Source organism: Aythya ferina, assembly GCF_964211825.1.
Source record: "Aythya ferina genome assembly, chromosome: 12".
Taxonomy (NCBI): Eukaryota; Metazoa; Chordata; class Aves; order Anseriformes; family Anatidae; genus Aythya; species Aythya ferina.
The window spans coordinates 18,556,634-18,582,704 of record NC_140308.1 but is presented as its reverse complement, the minus strand read 5'-3'; the positions used below and the strand labels follow the sequence as shown (position 1 = coordinate 18,582,704).

General features: G+C 37.3%; 1 protein-coding gene across 2 annotated transcripts in view; it reads right to left on the bottom strand.

Moving 5' to 3' along the window:
• The window catches only part of SIAH1 (siah E3 ubiquitin protein ligase 1), a 65,162-nt gene extending 43,247 nt beyond the window's left edge, over positions 1-21,915 (bottom strand). Inside the window, exon 1 of one of the 2 annotated variants that reach the window (XM_084533932.1) lies at positions 21,779-21,915. The gene's annotated coding sequence lies outside the window, so the exon portion shown is untranslated. The remainder of the gene's footprint in view (positions 1-21,778) is intronic. The other variant, XM_084533935.1, reaches the window with a different exon arrangement.
• Between the last annotated feature and the right edge of the window lie 4,156 nt (positions 21,916-26,071).

The following is a 26,071-nucleotide window of genomic DNA, read 5'->3' as shown; positions in this document are numbered from 1 at the left end:
TCCTGGGAAGATATTTCATCTATACATTTCTTGCGAAGATTACTCAACTCTCTCTATGCAAGCAAGTACTGCAGCTTGTATACACACAAATCGCAATTCTAGGTTTCACACATGCCAGTGCAAAGTTGACCTGTGAGGACTCAAATGCATGTAAAGAACTGAATATTCATTTTCAGTATGTTTGTTCATGCAGCAAGGTAGAATGTGATTCTTATTTACATTTCTACCTCCATCTTGAGTAGTTTGTCCTAATTTGCTTCATTGGGAACTTACAACTTGCAGGAAACATGGTTCATTTTACTTCTATAAAGGATTCTGAAAATTAAAAACTCATACTAAATTTTCTGTATTCTTTAAATGTATTTTTCACTCACTTTCTTAAATGCACTTACAAACTTGACATCACCACCACCACCCCCAGTCCAAGTATAAGCCATTTTCCTGTTTCTGAAGACTAAAGATGCCCATTCTTCTCTTATGCAGAAGTATCACCCTGAAATGCCACTAAGTTTTAGTCAAGAAAACTCCTTCATTGGTAAGACTCTCCAGGCATTCTTTTTATTTCCTCCTTAAAATGACTCTGACAAAGCTCTTCCCCTTCCCCATCCCAGCTGTTGCAACCATTTTTCATGCAAGGAATCTCTGGCCTCCTGTTTTACCAGGCATATTTACCACATCAGAGTGGTGAAACATGGCTACATCATGAGGAGAAATCTGACCCAGAGACTTCAAAAGAAATTAGCTTTGCGTCCAAGAGAACTGTTTACATTATGTGTGTTAAAATGTAGATTTTCCAAAATCTGGAAATCCCTGCAAGGTACAGACATTTCTAGAGCACCTTTAAACACAAATGCTGTGAGGAATTACTACTAAGTTCAAAGAACGATCAGTGTCAGATACACTGGAGAATGTAACAATCCAATTTTATACTTCTCTAAAATAAGAGATAGAAATATCTGGGACATGTTAAAAGCTTTCAGTACATTTGTCACAAAGATACAATGGAATGGACAACAGTGCATCAGCTACATCTCTCAGCTACTATTCAGACAGAAATACTTGCAGGACTTCCACACTAGACACGCAAATACCAAGCCAACAAACACGCTTGGTAAAGCCCTATTTGGTGTCAAAGGCAAGAGAAGATATCACATTAATTTTGCAACCTGAAATTAGGCAAGGAATCTGAATGCCTTGATCTGCTTTGCAACAACAGATATGCATCCTAAAACTGTCAATGGTGTAAGAAGTAGACTTTCTGGTCTTGCCTTCTGGTTTACTACCAAGGAGTTTTCTTCCAGAAGTGTTTCAGAGTAGCAGGCTGACAAGCCTCCAAGTAGCCATTGACATATGCATGGCTACTACCTTCTCTGCTGCTTTACTTAAGTTTCCTATCAATTACTGTAATGATGGACAAAGTATGTCAATGACAAAAAGTCCAGTGTTATACTTACATGTAATTGTGGAAAAGATGTCACAGTAGAATCTTCTTTCTTCTACACGGACTGGATAGTATCACTGAAAATATTTCATTTGTATACATTTTATATTTTGGAGATTCTTGATACTTAGCTGATGGAACAGCAGTAGGTCCCAAGAATGTACTCAGACATTACAAAGATAACCGTAGTACACAGATCTGTAACAACTGGATTACAGCTCACTCCTTCCAGGCCCTTCTCCTCCCTTGAGAATCCCGACATATTAGTCTAAGGGAGTTACATGCTTCAGCTTCCCAATGTTTTTCCAGGGGTGTTTCTAACTTCTAGGTGTTTGTACACAAACTACATACGAAGTGCCAATACAACCATAAAACCAGCACTAGTGCTCAGAAGAGCTCTTAAGCTTAGATGGAAATTAAGAAGGTAAGATTGATTCAGCCATAAAACTCAAAGTTCAGATTTCCACAATGGTTTGCAACCTCTGCTGAGCCAGATCCTGAAGCAACAACTGAACAACTCTGATTTGCCTAGGACCCATGAGTGTATCTGATTATGCTTTAACCTACCCCTACGGTATCTCCATACTTTTTATTTAAAAATCTGTGAAATACAGCTTTGATTTTACTAAGTCTTTGTCATGCTTTTTTCTTGTAAAATCAAATGCTTAAGAAAGGTTTACTTAAGGAATATAAATGTTCTTTATCATTATAATTGTTTGATGCTGCCTGGGTTTTCTTGGGCTGAAATGGTTCTCTAGATTATTTATATAATTCTAATAGTAAGAAGACCTTTCCAATGAAAATTTTGCAGAAGTTCCCAAAGATGTTCAGTGCCTGGGTTTAATCTGCCCTGCAAGCATACTTCAAAGCCAGAACCACTTAAACGAAAAAAACTTTATTCAGGGCTTTCTGATCTCCATCATCCCAGGGGACTGCAGCTGGTGTCTTAACATTTCAGAGACTGAAATTCCATCTTCAGTGTAGCTGTGGTTTGATCTATTAACTACTGTGTTCTGTCACCAACTTAATGAAAAAAACTTGGAAGACAATATGTTATGTAAATTTAATCCGTGTAGCAGCAGCATTATCTAGCCAAACATTACCCCTGGAGAAACGCATATTTCACTAAGTGTGACTGCCACAATAGAAGATGTTCTGAACTTTGTTTCTAAACAATCTAAACAGCCACATCAGTTATAAGACAAGAGTTAGAGACATGATAATGAACAATTCAAGTACAAGACTGATGACAGGAGACTTCTAGAGAAAATATTTTGTGTATACAGTCCTCCTGAGAAAGAACTGATGCTGGTAAATAGGAACCACAAAATAGGCAAACTTCCTGCTTGTAGTGGTAGAGCTGTCACAAGAGGAGAATCACGGGCACAAATAGTTTGAACTTAAAATAATAAAATATGTTAAACAAAACAACAGGTTCAAATACCTCCACACAGTGTTTCACAGCCTAAAGAACATTGCTTTAAAGTCAATACAAGTTTCTAAGCAAATAACTGGAATTTATCTGCAAAGTTATCCCAGATGGTCCTTCTTGGCTTGACACCACAGTAGCTGCCTCAATAACAGGCGTGATAAAACTCAGTCATTGTATTAAGGTAACAAAGCTGCTAAGGGAATATATTACCATTTGGAAACTCCCTGGAGAATTCCCATGAGCCAGTTAAATGTCAGATATTATCAGTGTCTAAAAGAGACCAGCATGCCCTCTTACAGATGTGCTGGGATGAGTGTAGGGGCTGCCTGGGAGACACAAGAAATGGAACTCCTCCCAGAATCCCAAATGACTAAGAAGTGGTTACAGAAAAAGCCTTAACTTCAGAACATGCATCTTTGTTAATGGTCTTTCACAAATAAAGCCTCATACAAGAAACAAAGACTCATTCACTCTGAAAATTGCTCAAGAAATGAACTCTGAAACTAATACATTCAGAGAGGAAACAAAAATCCTCCTAAACTTTGACTGATGAGTAGCATCATTTGGCTAAGCAAAGCACTTGAAATGGATATTAAAAAGTCCTTTAGCCTTCATTCTTAATTTGTGACCTCTGACTCTCCCTCAGATCCTCCTCTTCTACTCATTACCATCTCTCATTACATTAATTTAAGAGTTTGCTCATAAGATCCTCTAATGCTAGTTCTGTTCATAGCATATGCTCTTCAGCTCCAAGTAGGATGCTATGGGTAAATACTCATGTATTCCAGAAACACACCAGAATCTCTTCACATGGCAATCACGCGAACATTCCCTAGCCAAGAACAGACTGGTAATAAATATTAACTTTATCCAATGGCTTGGTAAGAATTTTAGAGCCAAATTCAACTGAATACTGGCATTTACAAATTTCATGGAGACCAAGGTATGCAATTCTTGTATGTCATTTAAAGGAGCTGGTAATTACTCAAACAAATACTGCTTAAAGAAAACTGTGTAAGTGCACACTGAGTGAGAAATAATACCTGATCTTGAGATTATGTGGTAGGAAAAAGAAAAATTTCAGAACTTTCATTTTTCAAAATCAAAGTGTTTAGACATGGCAGAACTATCATCTTGTATTCACTGCCATCGCGTCATTTACCATGCTGTACTTTTAATTTCAAAACTTGAGAAGCTACACTAAAGCTATTTCACTATCAAAAAGAAAACTGAATTTGCCCAACTGAAAGTTTCAGAATTTAACCACAAAGAACTGTGTTTACAGATGATTTTTTTTTTTTCTTTTTGTGACAAACCGTTTCTTTGGAAATATAAGGGAAAAATATTCTCAGTAAATTAAATACATCTTGAAAAATTCTTTCAAAGGCTTCTTAACTGAAGTTGCTTAGGCTCACAAGAATATATTAAATAACACATAGATATTTGAAAGTCAGTGGGAACAAAGTGTCTTTAAGTTTTATTTCATAAGAATTAGCAACAAATACCTATTGAAAAGATAGTTTGCTAGTAGCATAGAAATATATATATATTTTTTAAATATACTCTTGTAAAACCAAACCAACGCCTGACTTCTTGTTCAACCACTTTCTGAAAGTCTGCAGAGCCAACATAGAAAAGGTTCTAAGTGTTAGAGGTGACTTTAATCCCTTTAATGAGGTAGCAGTAATTGCCTTTAGTGTTCTCTTCAAATCAGCAATGTGCTAACACACGTGCTGCTCTGCCAGGCAGCTGTGAAGTGTACTCTTCCTTTTCCCAGGGCCTTAATTATTGCTTCCTTCAGTGACCACAACAATCCATTCTGATTTTCATTAGGGATGGCTGTGGAGCAGAATCCTCTTCTACAGACAGAGCCATATGAAACCAAAATGCTAACATCAAGTTAAGTGAATTCTTCAGAGCATTCAATGGGCACTTTAAAATATGCAAGACAACTTAATCAATCACCTGCAATTTCAGCAATATTTCTACTTAACCAAAACTAAAAAAAAAATAAAAGAAGTGCTATTAAGAAAACACAGGTATATTCAGAGCCTCTAAATCCATGCTAAAATCAAATCCCACAATGTTGTCTTCTATGCCCCAGCTCCCAAAGCACAGAATTTGCGAAACAGTAGGTTAATTCGGAGTGAATCAACTCTTCCTTACTGCAGCTTTCTCTTACTCAAGATGTGGCCATCCATTGCCTGGGAAGTGGTGGAGTCACCATCCCTGGAAGTCTTTAAAAGACATTTAGATGTAGAGCTTAGGGATATGGTTTAGTGGAGGACTGATCAGAGTTAGGTCAGAGGTTGGACTCGATGATCTTGAGGTCTGTTCCAACCTAGAAATTCTGTGATTCTGTGAAATAAACCCATTCCTATGGAATTTATCCTAGACTCTTCTGCAAGTCCTAAACATTTATAAACAGTAAGAAGCACATACCAAATCCTATTTCAGAACAACACAAATTAGTTTAAATAGCTACATTGACAGTGCCATGGAAGGTGTTAACTAGATCTGAACTTTCCTAGAATGCAAAGACCTTTGAAATCAGTTCTGCCTTTTGTCTTAAAAATGAGAACCTTTTTTTTTTTATTAACAAGGGTTTTGTATCTGCCTCTGGAATAGAGGAATTACTGTTACCATACCCAGCTCTGCAGCCCTACACACAGACTTCTCTAGGAAAGAAGTAATACAGAAAGCACAAAACCATACTGCACCAGCCAAGAATGGCACATAAACAAGTTCAGAAACTCACAATTTTTGTCATCTCTGACAACCAAACACTGTGCAAGTTACTTGACCAGATCTGAAATCTGATATACTTATGCAATCCAGCCCTGGCAGGGAGTTTTCCCCTTTCTCACGCTAGGAATGTGACTTTAAACAAAACTACATAGCTGAATTACGCTCCCACATAATCATTTAAAAATAAACTAAATTGATTTTCTATGAATTCATTTTCAAAACTTTTCTGTTGATTTGTATGCTTAATCCCTCAGAAAAGTACCATGCTCAGATTATAACCATCTACATAATTACCGACAATTAGCAGGGCTATCTGTGTACTAGCTATCTAGGACTTTCTGTTGAATACACGTACACTACAAAGCACATCTCAAAAATAGAAGCTTCCATTTAATCTCCTCTGCATTACAGAGAAATATTTGGCACTTGTTCATAATACATTAGCTTCTAAGTAACATAATAACAGAGCTAGCTGTCTGACTCCAGGCTATTTCTGAAGCTGCTAATTTGATTTTTTTCCAATAAACAGAAGAGTTTCCCCATTATACATAGTATTATGTAGCTTTTTTGCTTGCAATGAATTATCCCAGGTTGCCACATAACTAGATAAACTGAAAAGACAAATGTTGTTTGTGTCAAATAACCTTCATTGGTAGCATCCACTGCGCACAATGATGGATGTAAAGTGACAGTATAATGATTTTTTAATAAACATACTTTATACTTTTGACTGATTTATGTGACAGTAATATATCTTATATATCAAACAAGGAGGTATGTATGCTCAGAGGGCCACAACAGCACAAAGCTGTAGCATGGGCATGGCACAGGGTGGCTGGACAGCTGAAAGCCATGCAAGTTCCATATGCAGATGAAATTGTTCTAGATTAACACTGCTTTTATAGATAAATTTACTTGGCATACAGGAGGATATTCCCATATCTAAGGAGAAAAAAGAAGCCAAAAACCTTTGGAACCATCAGTATAACCATATCCATTTAAAAAATGCACTCCAGTACAGCATACAAGTGTTTTTATGTCAATAATGAGCTTCTAGTTTAAGTCACAACTTCAGGATAACGCCAATACTGTACATGCACATTCTGTCCCATCTCAGACTTGCTCTTGAGCTCAATGAGCAGTTTCAAGGAGAAATGAGGGGATTATTTTATTTTATTTTATTTTTATTTTTATGTCTGAAGAACCAGTAAAACAGAGCTGAGGGGCTTTAAAAAGAGAAAAAGTGAAAGGAGAATTCTCTTGCCCAGTGTGTACATGGAAACTTATTTGTTAATTAAACATTTCAGATTCAGGTTTTGGTTTCATTATTGGTCATTGCAGACTCTTTCAAAACACAGAAGACTGAATTTAAAATTGAATTCACATAACTTTGTTCTTAACTCATCTTCCTGTAGGAATAAGGCTAGCAATCAATCACAATTTAAAGAATGCATTGCTGTATGACAGACTTGATCCTACCCTTTGTTCAGTTAAATACTCTGAAAACGATGTGAACTTTTCCAGTGATGACGCAACTACCCCTGCCCCCAGGCCATCAAAGAAGAACTAACATTAATTTAGTAGTTTATTAAATCACACAGATCGTGTAAGCTAGTTTTTGGTATGGGTGCCAGTTGCTTCTAGATGACATACTGCTGTTTAGCCAAGATTAGCCAGATTGCTAAGGATATGCAAGTATACATATTTTCACAGAATCACAGAATCGTCTAGGTTGGAAGAGACCTCAAGATCATTGAGTCCAACCTCTGACCTAACACTAATCAGTCCTCCACTAAACCATATCCCTAAGCTCTACATCTAAACATCTTTTAAAGACCTCCAGGGATGGTGACTCCACCACTTCCCTGGGCAGCCCATTCCAATGCCTCACAACCCCTCTCAGTAAAGAAGATTTTCCTAATATCCAACCTAAACCTCCCCTGGTGCAACTTTAGCCCATTCCCCCTCGTCCTGTCACCAGGCACGTGGGAGAACAGACCAACCCCCACCTCGCTACAGCCTCCTTTAATGTACTTATACAGGGTGATAAGGTCACCCCCGAGCCTCCTTTTCTCCAGGAGGAACAAGCCCAGCTCCCTCAGCCACTCCTCGTAGGACTTGTTCTCCAGGCCCCTCACCAGCTTCGTCGCCCTTCTCTGGGCTTGCTTGAGCACCTCCATGTCCTTCTTGTAGCGAGGGGCCCAAAACTGAACACAGTACTTGAGGTGCGGCCTCACCAGAGCCAAGTACAGGGGGACAATCACTTCCCTAGGCCTGCTGGCCACACTGCTTCTTATGCAAGCCAGGATGCTGTTGGCCTTCTTGGCCACCTGAGCACACTGCTGGCTCATATTCAGCCGACTATCAACCAATACTCCCAGGTCCTTCTCTGCCTGGCAGCTCTCCAACCACTCATTTCCCAGCCTGTAGCTCTGTTTGGGGTTATTGTGTCCCACTTGCAGTACCCGGCACTTGGCCTTGTTGAACTTCATGCAGTTGGCCTTAGGCCGTCGGTCCAGCCTATCCAGATCCTCCTGCAGAGCTTTCCTACCCTCAAGCAGATCGAGGCACACACACCTAACTTGGTGTCATCTGTGAACTTACTGAGAGTGCACTCGATCTTTTTCCCTTGTTAAGTAGCCACAAATCAAAGACGTACAGTTTTCTCCCCAAATAGAGGTAATTGTTGTTAATAATCTCTAAATGTATCTTTGATTGATATGCAGCTGATACTAAGAATGTATTTGCGTTTCAATGATTAAACCCAAAATAACTTGAGAATTTACTTGGACTTGCTGATCCCACATTTCAGATTTTATGTACTATAGTCAAACTATTTACTTTTCAAAATATCAGTCTGAAGATTGATAGGTTTAATGTTATTTTGACAATTTGCTGGAGTGTTGAAAAAAATAGTTCAGAAATAGTCATTTTCTGGTCATTCAAATCCAAAACATGCAACACTCAATAAAACCTTGGAAAACAAAAATGGACAACTGATAAGCAAATTAAATGATTATAATACTCTGTTTAAAACGATAATCATTTCCTTGAATGTTAGAGAACTGAGTAAATAAATAAAAAACAAAACAAACAAAAAAAAAACAAACAGGAGTCCCTCTGATTACTAACTTAGGATTTGGTCACAAATGTTCCACATGTTGAGAGGAAAGAATTCAAAGATAGGAAAAGATCCATTGCTTGGACAGCAGTGGTAACAGTGATGATGCCAGTAGTGGGAGAGTAACAGTGGAAAGAGTTCAGAGAGAATTTTCCTATAGTGAACGGTTTCCTACACGAACAACCCTTTTCTTATTGACATTGCTGGTATGCAGTCCAATCCTTGAAGACAATGGGTTAGCAGTGCATAAATATGACAGCTCACTCATGCAACAATTTTGAAGCTTTTAGTACTGCTGTCCAAGCTGCTCCTTTTGTAAATGAGGTCTTCAGCAACCACATTTAGATTTCTAAGTCATTTTATCCATCAACTTAAAGTAGCAATATTTAAATAAATACATTATTCCACCTTTCATATCTGCTTTCATGGAAAGAAAGCAAGTAATGACTGCTACAGACATCATTCATAATAGTTTATTTCTTGTGATTTCATATAAAAGTCATTCTCATTACTGCCTTCTGAAAAAAGAGCATCACCTCCTCACCAAAGTCATTTCTAGAAGGGCCAAACAACTGCAGTACAAGCTGACAATAACAGGACGTGCATAAGCAACATCATCTCTTTCCAAGTGATGAGTACCCAGAGAAATTCTGCACTTATAACAAGCTGGGAATGTTTTTCTTGTTGGTCATGAGGATCCACTGCGCCAGTTCAGGGGAAGGAGGGAAAAATGTACTAAACTGTCTACTTCCAAGGAGACTTCAACTACACATTTTTTTCCTGTTGCTCTGTCTTTTGTTCTATCAACTGGATGATAAAATAGTAGTATGAACATTGATGCCACCTTATGCTGCTCATATTGACCTAAGAATGATAACATTTTTTTCACAGCCACAGGCAATACAGGACCTGGACTGCAGCATGTCAGTTCCACATATTGGCTGCTCTAGAATTTTCTCAAGCTAGAGGGAGACACATACATTTCTGGTAGGATGGAAACAAGCAGAGGGTAATCAAGCATCTGGAGATGGGTAGTGTATGTTAGGAAGGGAGTTGAAGAATAATAGATGGAAGTTTCTTGTTAAAACAAAAAGAATGCATACCCCCAGGCTTCAGTAAGGAACAAGACATCTTAATTTCTATTGTCCTTAAGTAACCAGTGCAGTCATCTCTGCAGACATCTTCATGGCATTAATATCATGCTATTATTCATGCATTTCCTCTTCTGAGTACTCAGCCTAAAACTTCTAGTTGTAGGTTTGGTCACCTGCATTTTCATGTATAGGTCACATAAGGAAAATGAAATTCCCTAAAACTAGCTTAATTGTGTAAGGCCTCCAAGAAATGTTTAGCTGGCATCATTCAGTTTATTCTGTGTTGTACCGAGAGAATTCTACTAATAAAAGACAACAATGCCGTCATGGCATGAAAAAAAAAAAAAAAAACCAACAAAAAAACCACACCTTATTTCATCTTATAAATGATTCGTTATTTGAAAGAAAAAAGGTGCCCCGTATGCAGAAAGATAAAGCAAGAAACCAGAATAACTCCCATACAAAATTATTTTAAAAGTTCGGATATCATCATTTTAGTAAACAACTGCGTAGAAATCTGGAAACATTTTTTGTTATAGAAAATGTATTATGAAAAAGGTCCTTTCAGGCTGGGAAGGGAGTGCTGGATTGCAAACCACGTTATGCAAGCTTGCTGCTCTAGAAGCCAAAAACCCTGCCCCATCAATTGCATAACCAGCTCCAAGGGAGAGCTGAGCCCTGTTCCTTTACGAAGGAGCCCCGATGGAAATTCAGCAAGCTACCAGCCTTCCCCAGGCAATAAACAAGGCATTTACTGTCACTTGGTATTTACTGGAGCCAATTGTGTGCAGTTTGATTTCCCCCCCCCCTTCTCATTTCACAGTGTAAACAAAGAAACAACTTACAAAAGAAATGACACTAGGCAGACTGTCTCCTGTTGACACTATTCTGATCTGGGAATCATATTGCCCCTTTGAAATGCTGAAAAAGCCTGTAGGCTGCGGGTACAATTCTGAAAGGAAGTGGGAGAGGCAAAAGCAAAACAAGATGCTCTGCAATGGAATGCAGTAAAGAAAAACGAACATTTCAACCAGGATTTAAATTCCTCAAGTGTGGGACAAGACCTACTGATCTCATCCTAGCAGCTGAAACCAATACACAAATCCCACATATATAGACATAATATCTATATATAGATAGTGAAGCATGATTTTTACCAAGGATCAAGATAGCCATTTGGTAACCATGTTTCTACTGTATTGTTCATTCTAGATCGTAGCTCTCAATCCTGTTACAGACCATGCCAAACTGTTTTGTTAGGTTTGTACACGTAAGAAGTTCACATAGCAGAGTGTAACTAAAAATAATGGGATAACTTGCATTTTCCACGTACACCCACACTGAGTCTCAATCAGTATTAATATTATTCTCCCTCTGATATTAGCACTGCACTACTAAAGCTTTGTTTGTATACTGCTCTTGCCTTTACTGTTCTCTACAAAATGATTTAACATACAGGATGCTGCACTGTTGCTTTTCTGTTACAGTAAAAAGGAGGATACAAAAATCCAACTGAATCTTGACAGTCTGTTGGACAAGTCTGGTCAACTGATGACACCTCACTTTCCACAGCCAAAAGCACAAGAAGAACTACTAAGAATACTGGAATTTATGAGCATCCCTGACCACCCCCTTGCCCCCTCCCTTTTTTTTTTTTCTTTTAAATTTCTTCCATTAGCCTTCCAATCACATCCAGCTTGGAAAGGCTGACTAGAGATTTTACTGAGACACTCTGCTGAAATTAAGAATGGCAAATGTTGAGATAGACTGGTAAATGTTGTTTAAATGTAGTTTTTCATGCAACATGGCTTTACCTTTGATTTAAGGGCAGAATTTTTATGGCTAGTATTGTATTTTTCTAAATATCACACTTGTTAGGGTACAGATTTTATTTATTTATTTTTTTTTACATATATATAACAGCATTCAAATTTGCATAGATTTTTTTTTAATAGCAGCAGTTTACAAACAGTATCTCCTGTAAAAGTCTTGTGTTATTCATATAATACATTGTTTTGTCATTTTTTTTTTCCTACAAAGCATTCAGCAGAACTGAAAGATCCGTGAAAACTTCAACTGTTTTTCTTGAAAACCACTAGCATCCGAGTTACATTTCCTTCACAGATTTACATAGAGACTGAAGTATGACAAAAGTACCCACAACTGAAGAAAGCAGCTGCACAGTCACCCAACAGGAAAACACACTCACCATTTTTTATATTGTGTCACATTTTACTTGCAAAAAGTGCCACCAACTAAATACCTAGTTCAATATTTCTAAGTCCATATAAGCAATTGACTGCAAAAAGCAAAACAATGTTTCTGTTCATAATATAGAGCCCAGCAATTAAAGATCTGTGCACTAACAGGAAACACTCAAAGAAGGGCCTTTTGATTTTTCAATTACTAAGATTCCTTAGGTATGATTCACAAGATTAGAACTGATGGAATTCAGAGTCAGCACAAACCCTCATCTCTTTCTTGGATCGGCCTGCACAACTCAAAGGATTGAGCAACATATCCGAGCTGCCTTTAAGACAGATTCAATTACCCTGGCCATGACTCAGGACAGCCTTGATTATGAACAACTAGATAACCAAACACAAAGATAGAAATTATAAGAGATGCATTAACAGGAGCATTATTGCACATGATACACAACGAGTGAACTAGAACTATCAAGAACTATCAAGTGCCATTAGTGAGTATCTACAACCAAACCAGCTCTGAGTACATAGTATTTTCCCCTTCACTATCAACTTTCCTATGAGCGCAGTGATGTTACAGCAGGCATACGGGCCATTCCCTTTGTTCTGCTGCTTTATTAAAACGACTGCTTTGCTCCCCTTCCCGATTGGTCAGAAATCCAGCATCTTTGTTCTGAGATATTAAAGTTCCCCTAGAAGGATGTTTTAGCCATACCTATTTCTGTAGCATCCTAAAAGTTACTTTAAACACTGATGAAATTAAGTAACACACGACTGATTGATTAGCAAGTGAAGGCCTTTTCAGCCATCACCTTTGCCCTCACATTGTTTTCTAATTAGTTACTGTGCTTGAATCTATGCCAACACACACACACAGTTAGCTAAGCATCTGTTAAAACTTCAGGCAGTAAATTAATCAAGTTGAGCAATCCTTTTTTGCTCTGTTAAGCCAAATATATATTGCCTTGGCATTATGGAGACGCTTCAAGTAACCAAAGTGAAATAAGTGTATTTTATATATGTGTGTGTAATGTTTTCAATTAATGGAAAAGTTTTAGCAGAAAGAACACTCGCTTTCCCTCAAAATCAATGGGAAGGAGTCAATTAATGCAGTTTTGAAAATTCCCTTAGGTGTACAGCTGAATATTCAGTTACCAAATACAATCATAGCCAAAATTTTCAGTGAACTCGAGTGGCCTAGATAAATTGCTTATTTATTTATGATTCACTGTAGCAGCCAATGCCATGTAACTCACTGTAAGTAGAGGCACATCTTCTTAGGCAAAACATATCCAAATGTATTCCTTGTATGGTTTTAAAAAAGTCAATAGAAATTATATCATCCCATGACATGAGCTACTAATGTTTTTGACCCAAAGCATACAATTTCCATAAAACAAAAAAGACATTAGAGCAGATATCTCTAGATACAACACAACTGGGCTGCTTCATAAATAAGCAACCTGTGAGCATTACTCTTAATCTACAATATTAGTCTCACCCCACTAATTGCCTCCACAAACTCAATTACACCAAATTCAGTTTCCATTTAGCAACTCTCATTAAAACAAAAGAATTTGCAGCTGCATCTACTTACAGATAGATTTGCTTAACAGTTATAATCTCTATTTCCCAAGATTCAGTACTTTTATTAAAGATATTTAATAATCAGTTTTGCTGATAAAGAAACAGAAATGCAAGTGAGACAAAGTCAGTTTTGACACTTTCTACCAGTGAGGTTCCATTATTTTTTGAAAAATATCTTTATGGGTGTAGGTGACAAAAGAATCTCTCACCTAGTCATTTGCTTACAAACGGATGGGTCTTAATGGCATGGTCTCTCTTAATTCTCTGCCTGCAGCATTTCATCTCCCAGAATGCAAAATCCAGACCCTAGGACTACCATCTGAGTTATTATGTGAACGACAATTACTTATCTTCTACGTGTCAGGCTATATGATTTTTTGGTCATTTTTGTCTTTAGACTCTATGAAAGCATAATCATTAACTACATACAACATGTAGGCTAAGTATGAACACAGAAGAATGATAGTAGCTTCTGGAGAAGCAGAACAGTAATTCCTTGCATAGCAAACTATTTAAAAAGACATAACTTAGTTACAATGGACTGCAAATAATGAAGAAACCCTAGTTAAAAAGCAAGTCCGAAATCTGCAAGGCTTGACTTTCAATAAGAATTGAAGTTGTTATATCAAGGAAGCATTTTGCCTCTGGATAAGTATCAAGTATTTTTTGGTATGACATTTTTATATATACAATGACAATAAATATCCTATAATATATGGACCCAACAAATACACGAATACTGCATTCCTTTCTTCCTGTATGCTTTAAGATTGCAAGAGTATGCCTGTGAGCCTGCCAAGCAAGTCTTCTGAACTCATTGGTAAAGTACATACATATTGAATAAAACCTCATAAATTGAGCACCAATTCTCTGTTACCATGTTCAAACAGAATTCACCAAGTTGCAAGAGGAAACTACTAACAAACAACTCTGGAGTTCCAAAGTTGCAAAATTCAAGTCATTTCATGCTTTCAGTGAACCTCTTTACACTTGTAACACTTGTACACTTGTAGTGGGGACTGCTAGCGTTAGGTCAGAGGTTGGACTCGATGATCTTGAGGTCTCTTCCAACCTAGAAATTCTGTGATTCTGTGTAACATAACCTACAGAACAAGGCTGGCGCGATTAAGCACAGCGAATTGCATAGCATACTTTTTCCTATAAAACTCAAATGTAGAGAACTAGAGCAGTTTAAGATTTAATGGCACTACCAGCAAAGTATGGATACTTCTAAGATATGTTTTCTTTAAATTCCCTGTTACCACCAACAGTAGCACTTGCAGGCACTTTTTTTTAATAAAGCAACTCATTATTAAACTGCCAGACCAGACTTTCAGCAGATGGAGTTAATTAACAAATGTAGCATACCAGGCAGGCAAAGAATGTCTCAAAAAGAGTTAAAAGCAAAATGGTAATACATGGAACACTGATCAATTCCACATCATTTGGTAATTGTGTTACCATTAAGCAGATCCTGTCTTCCACAGATTTACCTTGGTGACTAAACAAGCATATGATTTGTGAAATTTATACCTGCTGTGATTTTAAAAAAAAAAAAAAAAAAAAGCTGTCTGTTGGAAACTTTCATAGGCTATTTCCTGTTGATTTGTTCTACTTGGGTATCTAGCTAGTTTTTGTTGGCAGAATTTGCTGTTGCTGAACAACTGGAATGCTTCAACTTTTACATTGACAGGCAGGTTTTCTGTATGTGTGTGTGATCTCCCTATGTTAGGTGTCCTGGCTGTTCTGAAAATGACAAATCAGGTTAAAAGGCTACAGATGAAGATTATTTCCCTTCCATGAAGCATATGCTGGAATTGTTGTGTCTGCAACTGTGCACCAACGTATGTACATAGAAACCAACACATACAGCACTCTTTTGTTTCTGAACAAAAACATGCCATGCTTCTCAACCTAAGGTTTGTTCCACAACAAACTTGAAGAGATTCAGAAACAGTTTCGACAGTCACCTTCTCAACCACGCCCAAGCATGCAGTTCTATAGACTGCGTGAGAACTTAATGAGAAAGTTCATAATATTTTCAACTTTATCAAAATTTTAGCTTCAACAATTACAACTGTGACCTCCTTTGGGTTCCCCAGTATAAGCAAGACATTGACAAACTGGCAAGAGATTGCCCAGTAGAGGACTGCCAGGATGGCTGAGACCTGGAGCACTTGCCCTGTGAGGAGAGGCAGCTGAAAGAAGGCGGGTGCAGCCTGGAGAAAGGTGCAGAGCTTTGGGGACGCCTGGCAGCAGTCCCCCAGTACCTGCAAGGAGGTTATTGAGGAGCCACAGTTAGGGTCCTCACAATAATATATGGTGTGAGGGTGAGAGAGAAGAGAAAAAACAATCAAGAGAAGTTCAGACTGGATACAAGGAAAAAGTCTTTCAAGCATGAGGCCAGCTGAGCAGCAGAACAGCTTGTCTCAATTCTTGGAGGTTTTTAAGACCCAGCAGGATAAGGCCCTGAGCAGTCTGATCGTGTAGCTGATCCTGCTTTCATCAAGAGCTTGGACTAGATGACTTCTGAGATCCCTTCCAACCTGAATTAACCTATGATGATACTCATTTTGAAAGCAGCATTAGGCCCTACTTTGTACTAATTGTTAACCAAATTCAAAAGCAGGGAGAACAAAATAGTGAGGACCTTTTATCAGACACACTTAGGCTTCACAAAAGCATTCAAAGAACATACAGAACTTCGGTATCAGTAATGGCCAAATAATGAAAGAAACATTTCATTTTGAAAAAGGAGAAACAATTAACTAGATGACAACTTTGCTACTCTGAAAAGAAGAACTGCATAGACATGATATTGCAATATTCATGGAAACAACGGTTTACATAACAAAATTCTTGTATTTGTACACAAGCAATTTCCTTTCTCCCATCCTCCCCAAAGGGAGGTTCTGTAAAGTCATCTTGGGGTCTGAGACACACGCTTGGTGCTTTATTTTTGCTTCAACTACAGTAAAAAATTACAGTTACTGTGTTTATGGGTAATCTCAAATCCTAACTTGCATACGTACAGCTGTAAAGTCTACCAATACAGAAGGATTCCTACAGCTACACTGTTATATTTACTCAGATACAAGAATATTCATACACTCCACATAAGTTGTTGAAGTTAAATGTAAGTAACTTACTATAGGCTGAAAAAAATATTTTTATCCAAGAGTTAATCGTTTTATGATTATAAGTTCATAAGCAGTGAACAACCATAGATCTTTAGAGGGATACCTTGAATCTATAAATGAAATTCTGTACTTTTTTTTTTTTTTAAATTCAAACCCTTTTGTTTGCCCTTGAGTATACAAACAGTCCCAATTAAAACAAAACAACCTTCCCCCCCCCCTTTTTTTTTTTTTTTTTTTTTTTAAATTCTTTCAGAATAGAATCTCATTTCAAATACATAATGCAAGTACTTTGTGTAAGGGTCAGGCAAGAGGGCTGGGACTGAAATCAGAAACCTAATGAACTGAGATTATAACTGTAACAAAACATGGTCACAAAGAGTCACAGGCAGGACAGAAAGAATTAGAAAATTAGGGGGGAGTAGGAACAGAGGATCAAGCTTGTGAGAAATGGCCAGATTAATCTATTTCTAGAACATTAAACTATTTACAAATGCAACTCATACTGCTTGAAACAGAATTACTGTAATACTCTGAGAACTGCATACCCAAAATTAAGGGATGCTTTAATCTCCCTGGGTTCACGTCATCATTACCATAAAACAGCAATAATAGCCTCTTATCTCATCAGTTCATAGCAAAAAATAAAGTTTGTAGAGCAGTGGACTCTAATAAGAACATGAAATTGCAGAAAAATTAGTTGTTCTATCTTCAAAGTAGAGTTTAAACAATGCTTAGTTAAAAAAGATAAGACCATACAGTACATTTGTAAGAAAAGGAAAACATTTAATAGTGGTATATTAAATCAGCAGCATTTATTTCATTTAGTGAGTGAAGAGAACCACAGAAACAAAACCTGTAATTACAGTCTGGGATTTTTAGTACTAGAAGGAAAATAAATGAAGTTAAGAAATGTAGATGGTTTGTTTTCAACAGCCCCCACACACAGTTCCAATAATGACAGACTTAGTCAAGCTGTGATAGGTTGGGGGAACTCTGATAACACTTGACAAAAAAAAAAAAAAAAAAAAAAAGGTACACATAATAGTACTAATAAATTAATGAATCTTCAACTTGTTGCACTGTGTTTAGTTTAGCTCAATAAGAAACAGCATAACTTGTGAATGTAATGGCATATTTGAAAAAGTCTCTAAAGAAATATTTTGATGGGAATTTTTTTTTCCTATAAGCAAGAGTGAGTGTGATAAGATACAGAGCAAGATATTCTCCAGATAAATTTAAAGCCTTTTGCTCTCTACCTGAGCTTAGCAGAATTTCTTAGCATTGCATCTGCACAGGTGCAGGATTTGGGGCTGGGTTCCATCCCACTGCTCAGAAGCCAGGACTGCAAGCTACTACTTCTCAGAGGCTTGGGATTTGGCCAAAATGCAGTGAATTTCCACAGAAATAGCAGAACTGTACTTGATAAAAATGTCTATTAACCACACCAAAGCTGTTGCTTCCAAATAAGCATTCCTGAGAATGTACCCTCAATAATGGCTAATTGATATTGTGACATATTTTTGCTGTCTCCATTTTTGGGGGATACTTCACATTCAAATAACTTCATTATGCTGTAGGCAGCACTTGTATGTTTAGGCCCAATCCTGATTGCTTAACTTCAGAAATCCCATTACAGTTCTATAGCATATTACAATTAAACCAAGTCATTGGAGTGGAAGCTACAGACTTCTCTTGTGGTCATGGTTCAGAGTGCAAAGGCAGATCATGTCTTTGTTCAATATCATGTGATAGAACCATCGATTCCAAATATCAGTCCTGCTCCTTAGCCCAAAATACCATTACTTTTCTCCTCCCCTTCCTATTTCTCACCTCTTCATTAATAAGATTTTATCATTGTAGAGTCATGACTTCTCAAGTATCCTCTATGACCTGTCATTTATTCTCCTTAGCTCACTAAGGCTGGTGAGCAAAATGTTAGGAGCTTGCATACATTACTCCTCAAAACAAATAAATAAAAGGAATAAAATAACTTTGCAATGTTTTCCAAGCTTAATTTTCAGTGATATGAACATACAACTACATGATTATAAAAAAAAAAGTGGCCAGATTGGACATGTTATTTTCACTTCCACTATCCAATTGAAAAGTTTTTTCAAGATTTTCCTTCCCTCTTACTGATTTTTTTTTTTATTATTTTTTTTAATATTGAATACATTTTCATAATTCTGGCTCTAACTTAACTTCTTAAGCTATGTCTTAATGATTACTAAAATTCAGGCCAAAGAGAACTAACTTACGGTAATACCAAAACCATCAACCACTCAAGTAACACAATTACTAGCAAAAAGTTCAGTCATTGAGACTATTTTTTCCTAACTAAAAAACAACCAACCACCACCAAACATCCACCACAAACATAGACCCATTAAGATCAGTTGAATGAGAGCTGCAGGGCTAGGCTGCTGATCTGTGATATCAAAGTCAAGTTCTGAAGTATTTATTAGACTTTGTTAGTGAAACTGAGAAGGCCGTAAGCTTCCCAAACAGCAATTTCACTGTCATGTGAATCATTTCCAGAGATTGCCTTTGTGGATTCCCTAGTGAACTACTAAATTGATCTTATAGCTAGTGCTGCAGAACCTTTCCAGCTTGTTTATGATGAACACATGTCCTTCCCAAGAGCATGTACCCTTCGTTACAGTCTCAGATTAACCCAGTTTGTGTGAACTCAGAACGTTGTACCTTTGCAGGCTCTGGGAACACCTCAAAGAGCCTTTCTCTCTCTAAACAAAACAAAAAACAACCCTCTCCTCTTCCCCCAAATGCAGCTCCCACCAAAATATAAACAGAAAAAAAAACAACGAACCAAAGGAAAAAAAACAAACAACACCCCCTAAATAAAACCCAAGACACACAATTTATTTAGAGAACTATTACAGAATTTTATCATACAGGAAAAGAGAAGTTTTATTATTTTTTTTTGGCAGGTGCAGTAGAATCAAGGGTAGAAATACTAAAAAGATTTCCTCTATTAAACTAGTTAAACCAAAAAAAACAAACAAAAAAAAACAAATAAGGTCAATTCCAAATTAAACTCCAACTGTACACCAGTTATGACACTTCCAGAATTTAGAAGTACGTGTCTGCAAGTCTTATCTTCTTTAAATCCACAACCAGTTTTGATTCATGAAGGAAAGTAGTGGTACACTCAATATCCCATTTGCAAGTGCATTAGCTCTTGCAACGTAATTACCTGGCTCACTAACCTCACATATCCAAGAATTTCTGCATGGTAACTTCATCTTAAGCAATTCACAAGAAACAGAAGATATCACAGAACACTTCTGTAATCAGATATGCCACTACACTATAAATTATTTTTGTACAATAAAAACCTATACTAATAAATACAGAGGCAGCTGTTAGAGGAGCCCTTACAGTTAAACAGATCATCGTCTCTTTAGCACTGGTTAAGCACAGGGAAATTCCTCAGGAGACAAACCCTAGTAAGAAGCTTACCTCCCAGCTGCCAGGATAGAGAGATTAATGGCACTGTCAGTCACACCAAGTCACCATGATCATTGCCTCAGTTTTATGCAAGCCTTCTGTTGCTCACTAGTTATTTTAAAACCACCATGGCTTATTTTTATAAGCCTAACAATAAAAAGCATAGAAAAGCTTCAAAGAAACATTTACACTTACTACTGTACTGAACAGCAGTCACAAAGCAGTGTGAGAGGGGGAACTAAAGGCATGGAAACTGACACAAGCAAAACAAAAGCTCATGAGAGAGACTGGAAGTTTATGACAAGGATCTTTCAGGCCAAGAGAGCTCTGATTTCATATAAAGCTAAGACCAAAGCATCAGCACAATTTAATGGGCCGAAGACATTCACAAAGTCTGTATGACATAGTTTATACTAGAAATGTTCTTTCTCCTTTGGAGAAGCACCATCCTGTACCAGATTTAGACAAAAACAGATACTTTGAAGTACACCGAAGTGCCTAAGTCAGCCTCTGCAATGAGATCCTGAACCTTCAATGCCTGCAAGTGACAACTATAAGCTCTGACGCTGAGAACCTTAGGACTCCTAAAGAAGTGAGCCCGTAAGAAAGTTTAGCACCAAACAGATGATGACCCCTTAAAACAACACCTTGGCCTGCCCTAACAATTGCAATGAACATTGTAACATTCCCCACACACTTGGAAGTTCAGGCTGCTTGTTCCTACGTAGCTTGCAGGTTGTACCGGAACCTGCATCTAGCAAGTTTACCAAGTCCCCGTTTCATTACTGTGAAATCAGTCCTTTATCAGTCCTCTCTGAGTACAGTATATCCTGCAGTGACCCGTAGCCACATTTGGGGCAGGCACTGCTGCAGTTTACATGGAAGTGCTGCACAGCCACATAGTTGCAGTTGTGCATTCCTGTGGCATATGACATATCGCTCCAGATGGTGCAAGTGGCAGGCAAGCTGAAGTATATCTAGCTCGCACTGTAAATCCACATCTGACCTTCCTTTATGGAGGTAGCCACATTTTGGTGATGCTATACAAATTCAAAAGGTGTGCTTTTCAAAAATGTAAGTGCTGAGGTTCTATAGCCACACCATCCAAAGATCCTTAAATATAACTGAAAACACACAGTGCTTATGTACCTATACACTTCCAAAAATTCTGTAGAGCTCCTATTTCATCTAGACCCTTTATTGCCCTGTAAAGCTCACAAGTGCTTTTTGGAAAAAAGCTGAAAGTTGTGAATCACTATCCATTACAACTGGATGAGTTGACAGTAAGAAATTTGTTTATATCTTCATATTGTCCACAAAAGAATTCTAATGCAAAAAAGAATTCTATATTTTCATTACTGGTTTGTTCCTCCAACTCATCAACACATCAAAACATAATAAAACACATCACAGGTTTTCAGCAAAACAAGTAAATATGTACATAAATAAAACAACAAGAAACTGACAAAAACAAAATTCAAAACTACTAGTAGAAAATGAGTGGGGAAAAAAAAAAAAAAAAACACAACACAAACCTTACCTGAATAACATCCATTAAACCCTTCGCATGACTGTAATCACACTTGATTTTTTTTGTTTTCGTTTCAGAACAGAGAGTCTCCCTGAGAGGGCCTCTTGCTCTGAACTTGCAGGCCATTTAGCACAGCAGAACTTTAATTAAGCTGGATCTGTTGGGTTTTTCATAATACTAATTACCAATCTTTTCAGTATATATTCTGTTCACCTGTGAGCTAACTTACATTGCCACTGCATAGCCTTAGGAGTTATGGGGCTGTGGGCTGTCACAGGTATTTTCAATACAATTGTGGCAGAAAGCTTCAGAGAAAAACATGGTTGAAGAATGAATGTAGGTAAGATTGCAGCCCACCACAGCACAGGATGCATTTTCTTCCCCACAACTCTGTTAAGAGATGGTGAAATCTTTTTTGTTCTTTTTCTGTCATATCAAGAATGTAATCCAAACAGCTTTGTCCCTTTGCAAGTGCATGGACTGCAAATCTTCCCCTGTTGAGCTGCATAATGATAGGTCCTGATACTGACGTTCAGACACTCAAAAGCCAAGAGCTGCATAAACTAAGAATGATAGAGTATGTTTCAGTCAGCCATTTAGAAAAAAATACAGTATGTTATGAAGCTACGTTTAATCAACATATTTTCAGTTTAAAGCTGTCCTGTTTTGGTTTTCTGTTCTGCAGGGCCAAAAGATATTCTAGCACACAAGCCACATACATAAGCTCTGGTTTAAATTTCTTTGGTTTGTTTTTTAAACAACTATGCCTCATCTTGGCTTTCTACCAATATTTATGAGGCATGACAGGTATATGACATTCTTATTTTGATTAAAATATATATTTTTCTGCTGAAAAACTTGATGAATACTGTTTTTAATGTTTGGTGTATGTTATAGTATGAGTTATTGCTTTCTGTTAGCAGCCTGCATTTGGGGACAGAACTATATCATTTGATATAAAAGTTGTTCACCATGACAACTTCTTCAACTATGGGATTTCATGTAAGTGCAAAATGTGAGAATACAATCTCCATAAAATTAACACGGATTTTCTGGTTGTTATAAGCAACTGCTATACTGAGTGTCTTATCAGAAGCTCATCATCTCAGCAGAAGTAAAATACTACTTCCCACAAGTCTATCCACATCTGTGTGCAGAGAACATTGTTTTGTTCTATCTTCCACCTCTGCCCTAGAATACAATAGCTTCCATTTCAGTTGTATATTGATTTTTATATATTGCTTTTTTCTTCTGAAAGGTGCACACTAGAAAATATGGAACTACTCAGAATGTTGCTCAGCAATATAGTGTCAAAACGATGAGTAGAACTGACAGTTGGCAGAAAGGTGGTTAACTCAGCTCAAATGTCAGTAAGAATAAAATGTTAAGCCTGTGTATTATAAAAGCCAACTGGTATTCAACAATAGGATACAATTTAATACCCAGCTCCTTCCATAATGTCAGTCTGTGCAGAGACACAGTGAGGCAATAGGACCATCTATAGTAGTTTGTTGTCATAACTCATGAGCACAATTTGTTCAGAAATATAACCATTGAATTTTCAAATATATTGTCAATTTTTTACTTGTGGACTAGAACTCATTCCATATACACACTCAACGTGTTTAAGAGACTTCTGCTAAATACAACTTATCAAATTTCTCACCCTTTGCACACTGATACCTGATCAGGCCTTCTGCCACATGTCTGTATTCTCTAACCACAAGATAGCCTTAAATGAAGTTCTGACAAACCGACTTTGTGTTCTTTTTCACTCAGGAAAAAAGTGGAAATAAATCTTCATAATTTCAAATCTTTGGTTTAAATTTTTTTAAAAACAGTTTTAGAGCAGAGTATAGTAAGGCTAATCACTTTATCATGTCATCCGTTGGACTGGAAAGACCTTTCCAGTCAGAACAGCACACAATCTCTACTGTTAGTTTTAATACCAAAAAGGTATCTTCCTTGACCAACAGCTTGCCTTCTTTAATTTAGTGGAAATCATCTTGTGAATGAATGTTTCTGTAGAATTTCCTAATGCTGTAAACATATCTTAAAACTTTCAAAATATACCTACTTTCCATTTTACAGGAGGGCAAGAATACATGCAAGCAGCACCAGTATTTAATCCATTACCAAATAGCAGTTCTAGTAATGAGATGGTGCCACGTGTGCCTTAGATGGGGAAGAAATATCTATAATCTATTCCTGTTTCAGCCACTACAGCACTGACTAACTGCTGGTAAGTCACTCCACTAATGCACTGCTGCTTCTTCCCCTCCCACCTAACGGTTTATGAACAGATCCACACAATTTAGGGCTGACTCCTATAATGTCCTTCTCACTATGTATCACTCACTATTAATGCACTACATGTATGATACAAACGAGGCAAGCAAGAGCTCATCAGTAATGAGAGAAATAAAGGGCTATAACATTTTTACAGGAACATTATAAACTCATTTAAACTGCTTTACTATTTGTATATAATTAAATATTGCATTAAAAGAAATTCTAACCTCCCCTCTCAAATAGCTCCTCAAGTAGCAATTACTTTCACCTCCTACCAGAAACATCTGAATAATGTCCATGGAAGGCCCTGAGACTAAACCCACCAGATGGGCTGGACGAGATATTCTGGACTTTTGCATGAATTATTTCACTCCGTCATAATTTGGAAGACTCATAGCTGCTGTAATACTGGAAGGCTTGATTTGATTTCTGTTTATAAAGTTGAGCTTTGATGGATGTTATAAAACAAAGGATAGGCAGCCAGCTTCTATATCTTCTCTGCATTTTTGTTGACAGCAGAGATCTGAGGGCTCTGACTCATGACCTAGAGCAGTTTAAACCAATATGCCAGCTGTGACAACTGAGAAACCAGCACACAGCACTCTTGCAGTAACAAGGGTAGCTAAAGTGAATCTCCTGCAAATAACACCAGTAACATTTTAAGCTACTACAATACATACCAGTTACGAGTCAGAGCCCTAAATGACTTCTAGTCAAAATTAATGTATTGGAAGTTTTCATATAAAACATTTGTGTATATACTGAATCAGCATAAACTCTACAAGTTTATTTAATTTACATGCTAGTATTGTCTTAAACCATTTATTTTTCAGTGCTATCTCCTTACTCATGTACTCAAAAAACAGTTTCTGGCTCAACTCTATAAGGGAAACAAGTTTAAACATTGTGAAACTGAGTACTGATGTTATGTGTTTCAGACTATGTTACTAAGCTCTGGAAATTTCTCCTTAGGTTAGGTGCTAGCAGCTGCTAGACCTCCATATGTGCATGCCAAGAGAATAAAAAAAAAAAAAAAAGTTGGCTAAGAAGTTAAAATACAGAAAATTCTATTTCTGTAATGTAACGAGTATTTGGGTAGCTGCATGTGCAACAGAAAACATTAATTTGTTTCCAACAAATGTCAAATATTACTATTTTAAAGCCCCTTCACTTCAGAATGTCAAGAATGTCATTATCCATATTCTTGGTGTACTGCCAGTAGGAGATCTGGCAAAGGACTCTGATGTGCTCTTTTTAATTCAAGGCCTCTCCCACAGAGCAGTATTTATAAACCACAATGTATCTCCTCCTCTCAGAAAATATTACCAGGTCTTCATGCTCTGCCTTTTAGATATTCCCAATTTCCTTCTGTCTTTGCAAGACACACAACTAACTGGGGCTCATTTGGATTCAAGGTGCAGCGATGCACCTCACACAAAGAGTCAGCGTCATTTAGTTTTGCATGCTCTTAAGTCACTGCCCCAGTGAAAGGGCTGGCCCCTTCCTGACTTTGCTTTTGGATTCTGCTTTGCTGCTTACCTGGGTTCTGGCAAAACTAGACAGGCAGCTCTCCCCTTGCCCTGTAATGTGAATCTGTGGGGGTATCTTCTCTGTTTTATAACATAATCACATAATCCCTCTAAATTTTTTTTTTTTTTTTTTTTTAATGCACTGATATCTTAATTTTTGGCAAGCAGAATTGTCCAAACAGAAGATTTCTGGTTGCAAATTCGAATTCAAAGAATTTATATCAACTTACTACCAATATCACTCTCATCTCAAACCTGAGGTATTAGCAAAGAAAAAGTAACATCCCTGAGCCAAGAAGCAAAAGTTAAAGCTAACATATGGCAGTAAGAATACCAATAAAGGGGTAAAATGATACAGTAAGACATATAATTGAACTTGTGCACTAAGACTGAGTAACTGTACAAATATTTATTAAGTTCATATATCATCCCATAATATTCTACATTTTCTTTGGAGACCAAAAATGCAACTGTTTACCTT